Here is a 9,668-nt window from a genome sequence, read left to right as displayed (position 1 = left end):
ATTATAATAATTATAATAATAATGATAATAATAATAATAATAATAATGATAATAATAACAACAACATCAATCTTGGGATCGTGCCTAGTGCCCCTATGATTATGGGTACAATTTCCACTAGCCCTTCCCATATAATAATAATAATAATAATAATAATAATAATAATAATAATAATAATAATAATAATAATAATAATGATGATAATGGAGAAACAAATCCACAGTTATGTTTGGGTACATATGTTTGATAATAAATCTCTACAGAAAGCTTTTGAGAATCTATTCAATTCCCCTTTTCAGTATGTAGTTATTTATTTTTGAATACATGAACCCAAACATAATTGTTGGTTGGTTTCTCCAGTAAAATTAAAATTAATAGAGAAGACAAATCTAAGTGTTAACAGTAAAAATTTTTAAAAAGGGAAACTACACAAAGAGCTATAGAAAATCTCTTCGATTCTGCTATTAAGTCAAAAGTACAGTTACATAACTGGATTTTGTCTTCGTTTTAGGATTCAGGTTCTGTGAGTTCTTTTCTAATAATAATAATAATAATAATAATAATAATAATAATAATAATAATAATAATAATAATAATAATAATTTATATAACGTCGATATTATGAAATAAAATTCATCTCCTCTCCTCTCGTCTCCTGAATATCCTTTTGTTGTCCTTTCCCTTCAGCAGTTCGTTAGTATACTCATATCTTTTTTTTTTTTTGTCTTTATGTCATACACTGGCACAGCTAAAGTTAGGCTGTATGATTCACCTAGTTCACTTCACTGGAAAAAAAAAATGTTACCAAATAGAATATTTCTTTGGCCTTCTGTACTTTTTGTTATAACCATTCCATTCATTACTGGTTTTGGCACCTGGATCAAAACATAAATTTTGATAAAAGCTTGCAATCGGACCCGAATCCGATGTCAAAAGGGCAGGATATTTTTCGCGCATCACTGCGCTTATTGTGGTAAGTCCACACGCATCATTACATTCGCCAGATGCTGTCATTGAATACTGCATTTACGCATGTTTATCTAAATGATTCATGAATACCCGAGCATTTATAAGCTCATAATTGAAAATGGTATCAATTTTTGGTGTGTTTGTTTTTTCACCCTTCAGAAGTTCAAGAGAATATGAAGTGCATTACAACGGCGACCCCATATAAAAATGGGAACAAGCTGGGAAGAAGAAGAAGAAGAAGACTGCCTTAATAAAATTCTCGTATTTTTATGATTTTATTACATTTTATATATTTATTTATTAATATGTTATTTGATCTTTTTTTCCAATAACTGATCTTTTTATGTATTTCCCTTTACATTCCGTTACTTCTTCCGAATGAACACCGTATTTAATCTCTAGAAGCTTGCTCCATACGAAAAAGGTACATCTTCTGATTAATAATAATTAATAATAATAACAACAGATGTTCAAGTAAATATTTTGTGTTTGCGGTTACTCGTTACTTATACCGGAAAAATAAAAGACAGCTATTGTTCTAACTGCATAGACCATGTTAGGCACCATCTCCATTCACATCCCCCCCCCCCTTCCACTGTTTTTAAAAACCCCCTCATTTTATTAGTTTTGAACCACTTTTCACCACCACCACCACCACCACTTCGTCAGTCTACCGTCTGAAACCGTTTTCTAATAACATCTTATCTCACTCATTGCCGCCTTCAGCCGATCTTGAAGGACACTTTCAGTCCCTTATCTTCAGCCGGTCCCAAATACCCCTCCATATTCTTCCCTCCACACTTAACTTCTGTTCCCTCCCATCCATAGTCAGTTCATTCAATACCCAACGCCCATTAATACCCTCCGAGCTTAATTGATTTTCGTCCCTTTTGGCAGGGCAGAGCTCAAAGAGCCACACGAGGCATCTAATCCCCTTCAGCGCTTCGCCACATTTCCTGGTTGCTTTCGAGCAAGGGCCCGTGCTGGTATACTTGTATAAAGTGGGTTTAATCTCAACCAGTCAACCAACCAGCCAACCGACCAACCGTCACGTCCGTCAGTCCGTAGTCTGTCCCTTCGCCTTCAACAAATCTTTCGCTTTGACCTCAACCAAAAACCCAGTCTCACCCACAGGCCACAGCGGATTAATTTATAATCCGTATTTAAGTGCATTACGCACCATTCATACGCGTCATTGCCCTGGTCTCACTCCTTTTGTGTCCGTTCTCGACCCCTTACCTTGCCTGTACCCTTGCCTGTACCCTTGTACCATGATTGACACCCTTCAATAACACGCTATTTACCAGTAATGTCACGGTGGTAACATTCCTCAAGCCTTTTCATACATGCGCTCAGGCACACAGACATCGGACGCACGCAGGGAAAGGTCCTGTGATACAGGAAACGGTTTTGTTGTGTTCTGGAATTTTGTTTGTGTTTGGCCCGATCGTTCGTGTGTTGAGGGTATGTGTACGTCCTCCTTGTACGTGTGCATTTCCGCGTACATGTGTAAGTCTATATGTATGTACGTGTTAGTTGATATATTGCTATAGCAGTTTGAGCTACGGGTGTGCTTTTCAAGTAAAGCCTCTCTCTCTCTCTCTCTCTCTCTCTCTCTCTCTCTTCTTCTCTCTCTCTCTGCGAAAAGAAAATGGTTAATAGAAAGTGGAGCTCACACCAATCTCTCAATATTTTCTCTTGCCCCGTGACAACTTTATTGACATTCATATTGTGTGCTGAGCTGTTGCATATATTGTTTGATATATGTATCCACACTTTCACAAAGATAAAAGGTCTATTTGACCTGGCTCTGCAGCGGAGAGGTATGAAATGTTCGGTCAGGAAAGGAAAAAGTGGCACTCCGTTCATATATAAAGTGGCCCTTTTCTGATGCGAATATATTTTTCTGACATTTAAAAAATATTTTTGTAAAATTCTATTCAGTTTGCCTTCATTTTTCATCGCCAGTAACGCGCTCTTTTGATGTAAATGGCCTTTCTATATTTTTGTTCGCATTTGCTTAACCTTGTATGTTAGCATAAATTGGCAAAATAGTATTAACATGGTATAGGAGTGTGATAATTAAACAATTAACAGTGAGTTACCTTCCAAATTGCTTTTCTCATCATTTTGTCTTTATATTATATTTTATTAAATTTAAGTGTTCTTCGTTGCAATTGTAATGAGATCATTCTCTGTAACCACTTGCCCACAATTTTGAGGAATTCAGACTCTATTTGTATTTGTGTTAGAATGAATGAATACGTCACTGAAATTAATATCATTAATAATTTTTTAAAAACTATCAATTGAAAATCCTTGTAGCAGATCCTACAATACATAAATGAAATTAATCTGCTATATGTAAATTCACTGTTCATTATCAGAAACAGAATTTTGTGTGTTATAAACAAACAAACAAGCCATATTATTTTTCTGTTGCAACAGGTGCATGAAGATATTTGTTTTGTCTTCACGAAAGTAAAAAAATTCACACAAGTGTTTGTTTTGCAATACGTATAGGAAGTTACCATTTGTATGTATTCACACAGGCAATAACTAACATACCTTTGTCTTGCAACGGCGTGAAGTTAACCATCTGTAAATTCACACGCGTTTGCACACGTACGTTTTTATAAACATGCATATTTACGCAGTACAAACACGAGTCATTAGATTTGTAGAGAAAATACATATTTTTCGCCGTTTTATTTTTCTCGTGAACGATGCTGAATTTAATGCCGGAAAAGGGAGATTTATTCTTACAAATGTCGAGGATATGGAATACAACGGCCTTGATTAAGTAAAAGTGAACTCTTGTCTTTCCTTCTTATTTTCACATTTATTTAGTTCATCATCTGTTTGCCTATATACTACACACACACACACACACACACATATATATGTGTATATATATATATATAATATATATATATATATATATATATATATATATATATATATATATATATATATAGTCTTTTTGTGTGTATGTAACTTATTTGCATACGCAAAATTAAGGAACTTGCATTGAGGGCGCCTTTACATTTTATTTTTGTTACGATTCTTCAGCTTTCAAATGACAAGAGACGTTTATCTAAAATATATAGAGAAAAAACCTCTTCGTTGACTGATTTTACAAATAATCCTGGTTAAAAAAAATGACAATCATTGTAACGAGCTGCTGAATAGCAAGAGGTTTTTTGTACGTACAAGCTAGAAGTGAATGAAAATGAATAACGTGAAGTAAAAAATCTATCTTGATTTACATAACTATTGGCTTGAAAATTGTGCCTTTCACTCCCCCCCACCTCGCCATAAGAAAAAAAATATTTTTCAATAGAAAAAGCAGCTCTTGTGTATGAAGCTTTGATAATTACCTTCTACAAACGCCGTGATAAAAATCATGAAACACCAAAACGTTATTTATGAAAAATGCGTCAGAAATTATGAAGACTTACATTCTGTTTTGTGATTATGGAATGCCAAGTAGATGAAATTTCGAGCTAAGTTTTTCACTATTAGGTAGAAAGAAAGAATAAAAAGGAATGAATGCAGCTTGGCACTGGGAAAGATAATATAAGAAAAATTATATTGTCTTACTGATGAAAATCGAGATTAAAATACTCCTTTCAAGCTGTCCTGTCAAAACTTCAAATGAAGTGAGGTTCTGTAAGTCGTTTATATACAGAATGCAAAAGAGCATAAATATATATATATATATATATATATATATATATATATATATATATATATAATATATATATATATATATGAGGATATGTATCAATTCTGTCAGTTGATTTATTATTGTTTGATTATTTGTTAAATGTTTTTTATTTATTCTGTATAAATATATATATTAAATTTACTATACTACAGAAATAGCGTTTTTCATATTTTGTGAAAAATCGGCGAAATTTCCCAACAAATATGTAGGATGAACAATAACATATGTTGGATATCTGTCTCCAGAAGTCATTTAAAGAATACCATTAAAACTTTGGAAGAAAAGTACTTTTTTTTATCTTTAAAAAAACTTCTGCACGGTTCTGCGTTTAGTCTGGACGCAAGGCGAGCGATGAATTTTATCATCTTCAATGAATGTTTATGAGTTTAGTCAAAGTCTAAGGTAGATTTTTTGCTCATGGAATTTAACTGTGGACGTGTATTGGGTTATTGCAATTTCAGTTCATTTCCTCGCATTTAATTTGGACGAAGAATTGTAAGGTCGACGATAAATATTTCGTGTAAAGTCAGAGAATATGGAATATTATTTTCTCTTCCTCAAGGTACAGTGTACACTTGGGTATCGATTTTTTTTATGTTTATTTTCTCTCTTCCCTGTTTGAACAAAAAGAGATTGAAACATGAAGCAAAACCGTCTCTGAAGTTGTTAAGTTGCTGTGTTAAATCTTATGCCACTTGGTTGAAAACAAACCCTAAAGTAAATTTGACAGAGTGGCTGAAATACGAGAAAATTGGGCAGAGATGTTAGGACTGAATTTGAAAATGGAAACAGGGAGACAAAAGATAAAAGCAGCAATGTGGAAGATGGTAAAACCTGAGGTACTACATTCCTATTCTGGAAACAATAAGTTATACATACACACACACACACCACACACACACACATACATATATATATATATATATATATATATATATATATATATCTATATATATATATACATTTTCATTTTACTCCGTGGCATTACCTTTATTTATACATTTCATCACCCTTTGATATATTTCGTGATCAAGTTATTCATATATATATATATATATATATATATATATATATATATATATATATATATATATAATATTTATATACATATATGTATACGTATATAAAAAATAGGGTAAAGTAAGCTGAAAGGTGAAAGGTCGAAAACAGAGCAAAGGGATTTGATATTAGACGGAGGTGAGTTTTGCACTCTGTTATTCACACCAGAGCCAGAGAATATTAGAAAACATAGAAATATAACGCAAAATGAATTGGTAGAAGTAAGGAAGGAAGGAAGGAAGGTAGTTAGTGAAATACTGCGTAGAGAAAGGACTGAATATCCGGAGGAAGATTGTGAAAATGGCTGTGGGAAAACGAAGAGAGAAAAGGGAGGTGAATAATATGCTTTTGGAGGAGGATTGTGTTTTGGGGAGTTAGGCAGACATCTTGGTTTAAATGAAAGTAGAGTAATTTCGACTTCTTGTGGAGATATGGATATGTTAATGTCGTGGTGTGGATGCAGGAAAAGTTGAGGAGAAAAATCAGAAAAAGATTAAACAAGAAACACGATGATTGTGACAGAAGAAAATATCTCAACAAAAAGCCGGACACTATAGAAATATTTTTAAAAAATCAGTATGGAAAGAGGGTAGGAAAAATGTTTAAAAAGTCTGTTAAAAAGACAAAAAAAAGAAGAAAGGAAAGTACAATGATGAAAACCGAAAGGCGATGAAAAAGATAAAAGGGTGATATTAGAAAGAAAAATATAATAATAAGACAAATCTCATTATAATATGAATGCCAAGACAAAGAGCGAGTGTCAGACATGAATTGTGGAATGTGGCACCGCAGTTTCGAGAGTACAGTCCCAGATACAAAGAAACAAAGAAAGGCATAATTATGAAAGAAGCTGAAAGGGTCCGTGTTTTGTTTTGTAATGAAGGAAATAAAGATAAAAAAAAAAGACACCCAATCCCTTTTGCACTCTGTTGTGCGCTTTGTAAAATGCGGAAAGCATTGTCCTCCGGAGCGACTGCATGCAGTACTCCATTCACGCAAGCAGGAAATTAGCTTTGTCTCTCTCGTCTGTGCTTTTCAGCCAAAGAAACTGTCGCCTTGCAATTGAGAAGCAAATGTAATTAGAACAGCGGCGCTTTTCATCCCCGTCTCGTTTTCTGTTCTCGTTTGAATTCACTTTTTTTTCTCTTTTCGAGAAAAGGAAGACAGAAGACGCGTTTGTTTCCCAAAGTGTTTGAGCAAAGGAAAAACCAAATTGAACGCTTGTTCGCAACAGATTCGGAAGCGATGTTGACATAATTTATGAAGAGAGAGAGAGAGAGAGAGAGAGAGAGAGAGAGAGAGGCACTACATGCCAAGAGCAGTCTGAAACAGACCCCTGTAAATTGGACTATGAAGGCATAAAACATCGTAAATAATCGCGAAAACCATCCCAAGATTGCGCATGACAATAATTTTCCAGATTTCGGAGCGATGAATCCTTTCCATGGGCGTCTTCCAGAGCTCTAAGTAGCAGAGGGAGACGATGATAAAGCGAGACATTTTTCATTTGGGAACGCACTCGCACCGCTGATAAATTCAGTAATAAACAATGCCTCACAAAATTCGGCCTCATTGGACTGTACTTGGGTTGGCGGAGAGGAAGGGGGGGGGGGGGGGGGGGGGGGGGGGGGTGGGGGGGGGGCTACCGGGGACGAGGTAGGTCTGGGAATGGGATCCCTGGGGTATTCAAGATTTGCAAGCAATGAATGCAAATGCTTGTGAAATATGTGTCAGCTCATTTCCACTGTTTTTTTTTTTCGTTGCACTATTATTTGCTGAGCTGCATAATTAGTAATTAGATGATCTGTTTTGAATGATATATACGATACATATACATGCTTGTGTATAATTGCATTTAAACTTTTTTCTATGACATATATATATAGATAAATAGATATGTATATATTATATATATATATATATATATTATAATTTTATAATATTATGTATAAATATATTATATAAATTATGTTATAATTATATATATAATATATATATTAAATATTTAAATTTTTAATTTAATTTTTAATATATTAAATATATTATATATAATTAATAAATATATATATGTGTGTGTGTGTGTGTGTGTGTTTGGGCAATATACCTATTTAGCTGTAGTAAATGGTGGTACTAGAATGGTAGCGTCTTCCGGTGTTTATCAAGTTTTAGGGGTAAGGTTGCAAGCCTCATGGCAGCATGCATACGCACTCATACACATAAATAACACACACACACACACACACACACACACATATATATATATATATATATATATATATATATATATGACATAGAAAAGAGTTCAAATGCTATTATAAACAACCGTGTATATGTATTGATATATCATCCAAAACACATCATTTAAATACTAATTATGCAACTAAGCAAATAAAAGTGCAAAATAAAATGTGCGCCTGAAAATATATCTGCACATTTGTATACTGAAGAAACAGTAATGCTGGAAACATATTCTCTTAAGTATATGATTCAGAATGTACGCCGAGTTTGCTCAAAGTGGATATGACAAATATAGGCTGATTTGGTCGTAACGCCCTTACGTTACTATATCGGTTACCAAAGGCAGCAGAGGCCCAAGAATCCTTCAGGAGGTGATAGCCTTGGTTACATCTAAAACCAACAGGGACCGGTATCTCTAGCAAGCGAGGTGCACGTTAAGACGATGCTAATTATTCTGATTTCCCTAAATCTCCTTATATATGCTGAGAGAGCGTTGTCTTCCTTTCTTCTTGGGTAATAACACGAAGCGGAATTTTGACTTGTTAATAGAATGTTGTTAGTATTTTTATTTTCTTCGTGAATATATATATCACAGAAAAATTAAAAATTATATTCTTTCCTGCTAACGTTTCTTTCGTTCGTATTTATCAAAATTTGCATAGTTGCTTGCGCATGTTAGTGCCTTCACCTTTTTGTGTAATACCGATTGCCCGTTTGCTTTCTTGTTGACATGTTCAGGCAGTGATATTCTGTAGTAGCCCAAAATCCTACGAAAATAAATTCTAACAGTATAAGGAAACTGGTATTAGATGAAACTAAGCATTAATTTCGAAGTGGTACTTATGCTTTTGAAAAGAAATCACTTCAGTAGAATAGGAACTGTATAGTTCACGAAGCCCAAATTAAATTAAAGAAAAAATCAATCATCCAGGTATAGTTATTTTTACAGAGGAAATTACGATGTTCATTTCGGTCAAACATCTTTATGATCAGTACCGATATTGTTATTACGTGGTAATATTGTTACTTGCGCAGAATTTTCAATATAGAAATATAGATGGAAAATTTTTTAAAAGTGGCTGTGATGATACTATGTTTATGCATTTTGATAAATTTTGTAAATATATAAGTAAACTTATTTCTTCTGATACAACTGTTTTCATTTTGTAGGATGAAAAGCATCGATTTGTCCATCTGAGGTAGAACTATTGGGGTTCAACTGTGGATAAGGTAAGTTCAGCATTCATGTGCTACTCATCATCTATTCTTTCATCTTCTCTCATCTGAGAAAAGAAACAAGTTGATCAAATTACATTTTTCATCGTCTTCGATTTTCGTCGCAAGGAACATGCTGTCGTGTGAACGCCAAAGAAAGCAAGGGAATTTGATATATTTCCCTTTGGCACTAAAAGTTTCCGAAACCATTCATAATAAAATCGCAGCAGTAGAGTACGGTTTTTTTTTTTTTTTTCAATTTTATTTTTTAATGCCTATGTATGTTGATACATTTATTGGTAATTTATTTAAAGTTTATTGCCATAATTCGAATGTAAGAGTCACCATTTATAAATCGAAATGATTTTTTCAATTATATATATATATATATATATATATATATATATATATATATATATATATGTTACAGTATGTAATATATATCATATACTTAGTA

At 33.4% G+C, this 9,668-nt stretch overlaps 1 long non-coding RNA gene across 1 annotated transcript in view; it reads left to right on the top strand.

Moving 5' to 3' along the window:
• The window catches only part of LOC135214569 (uncharacterized), a 105,886-nt gene extending 96,664 nt beyond the window's left edge, over positions 1-9,222 (top strand). The window contains exon 4 of the long non-coding RNA XR_010314600.1: positions 9,167-9,222. This is a non-coding gene — a long non-coding RNA (uncharacterized LOC135214569). The remainder of the gene's footprint in view (positions 1-9,166) is intronic.
• Positions 9,223-9,668: the final 446 nt, after the last annotated feature.

Source organism: Macrobrachium nipponense, chromosome 11 (assembly GCF_015104395.2).
Source record: "Macrobrachium nipponense isolate FS-2020 chromosome 11, ASM1510439v2, whole genome shotgun sequence".
Classification (NCBI taxonomy): Eukaryota; Metazoa; Arthropoda; class Malacostraca; order Decapoda; family Palaemonidae; genus Macrobrachium; species Macrobrachium nipponense.
The sequence above is the reverse complement of the archived record's forward strand: the minus strand, read 5'-3'. Positions and strand labels throughout refer to the sequence as shown.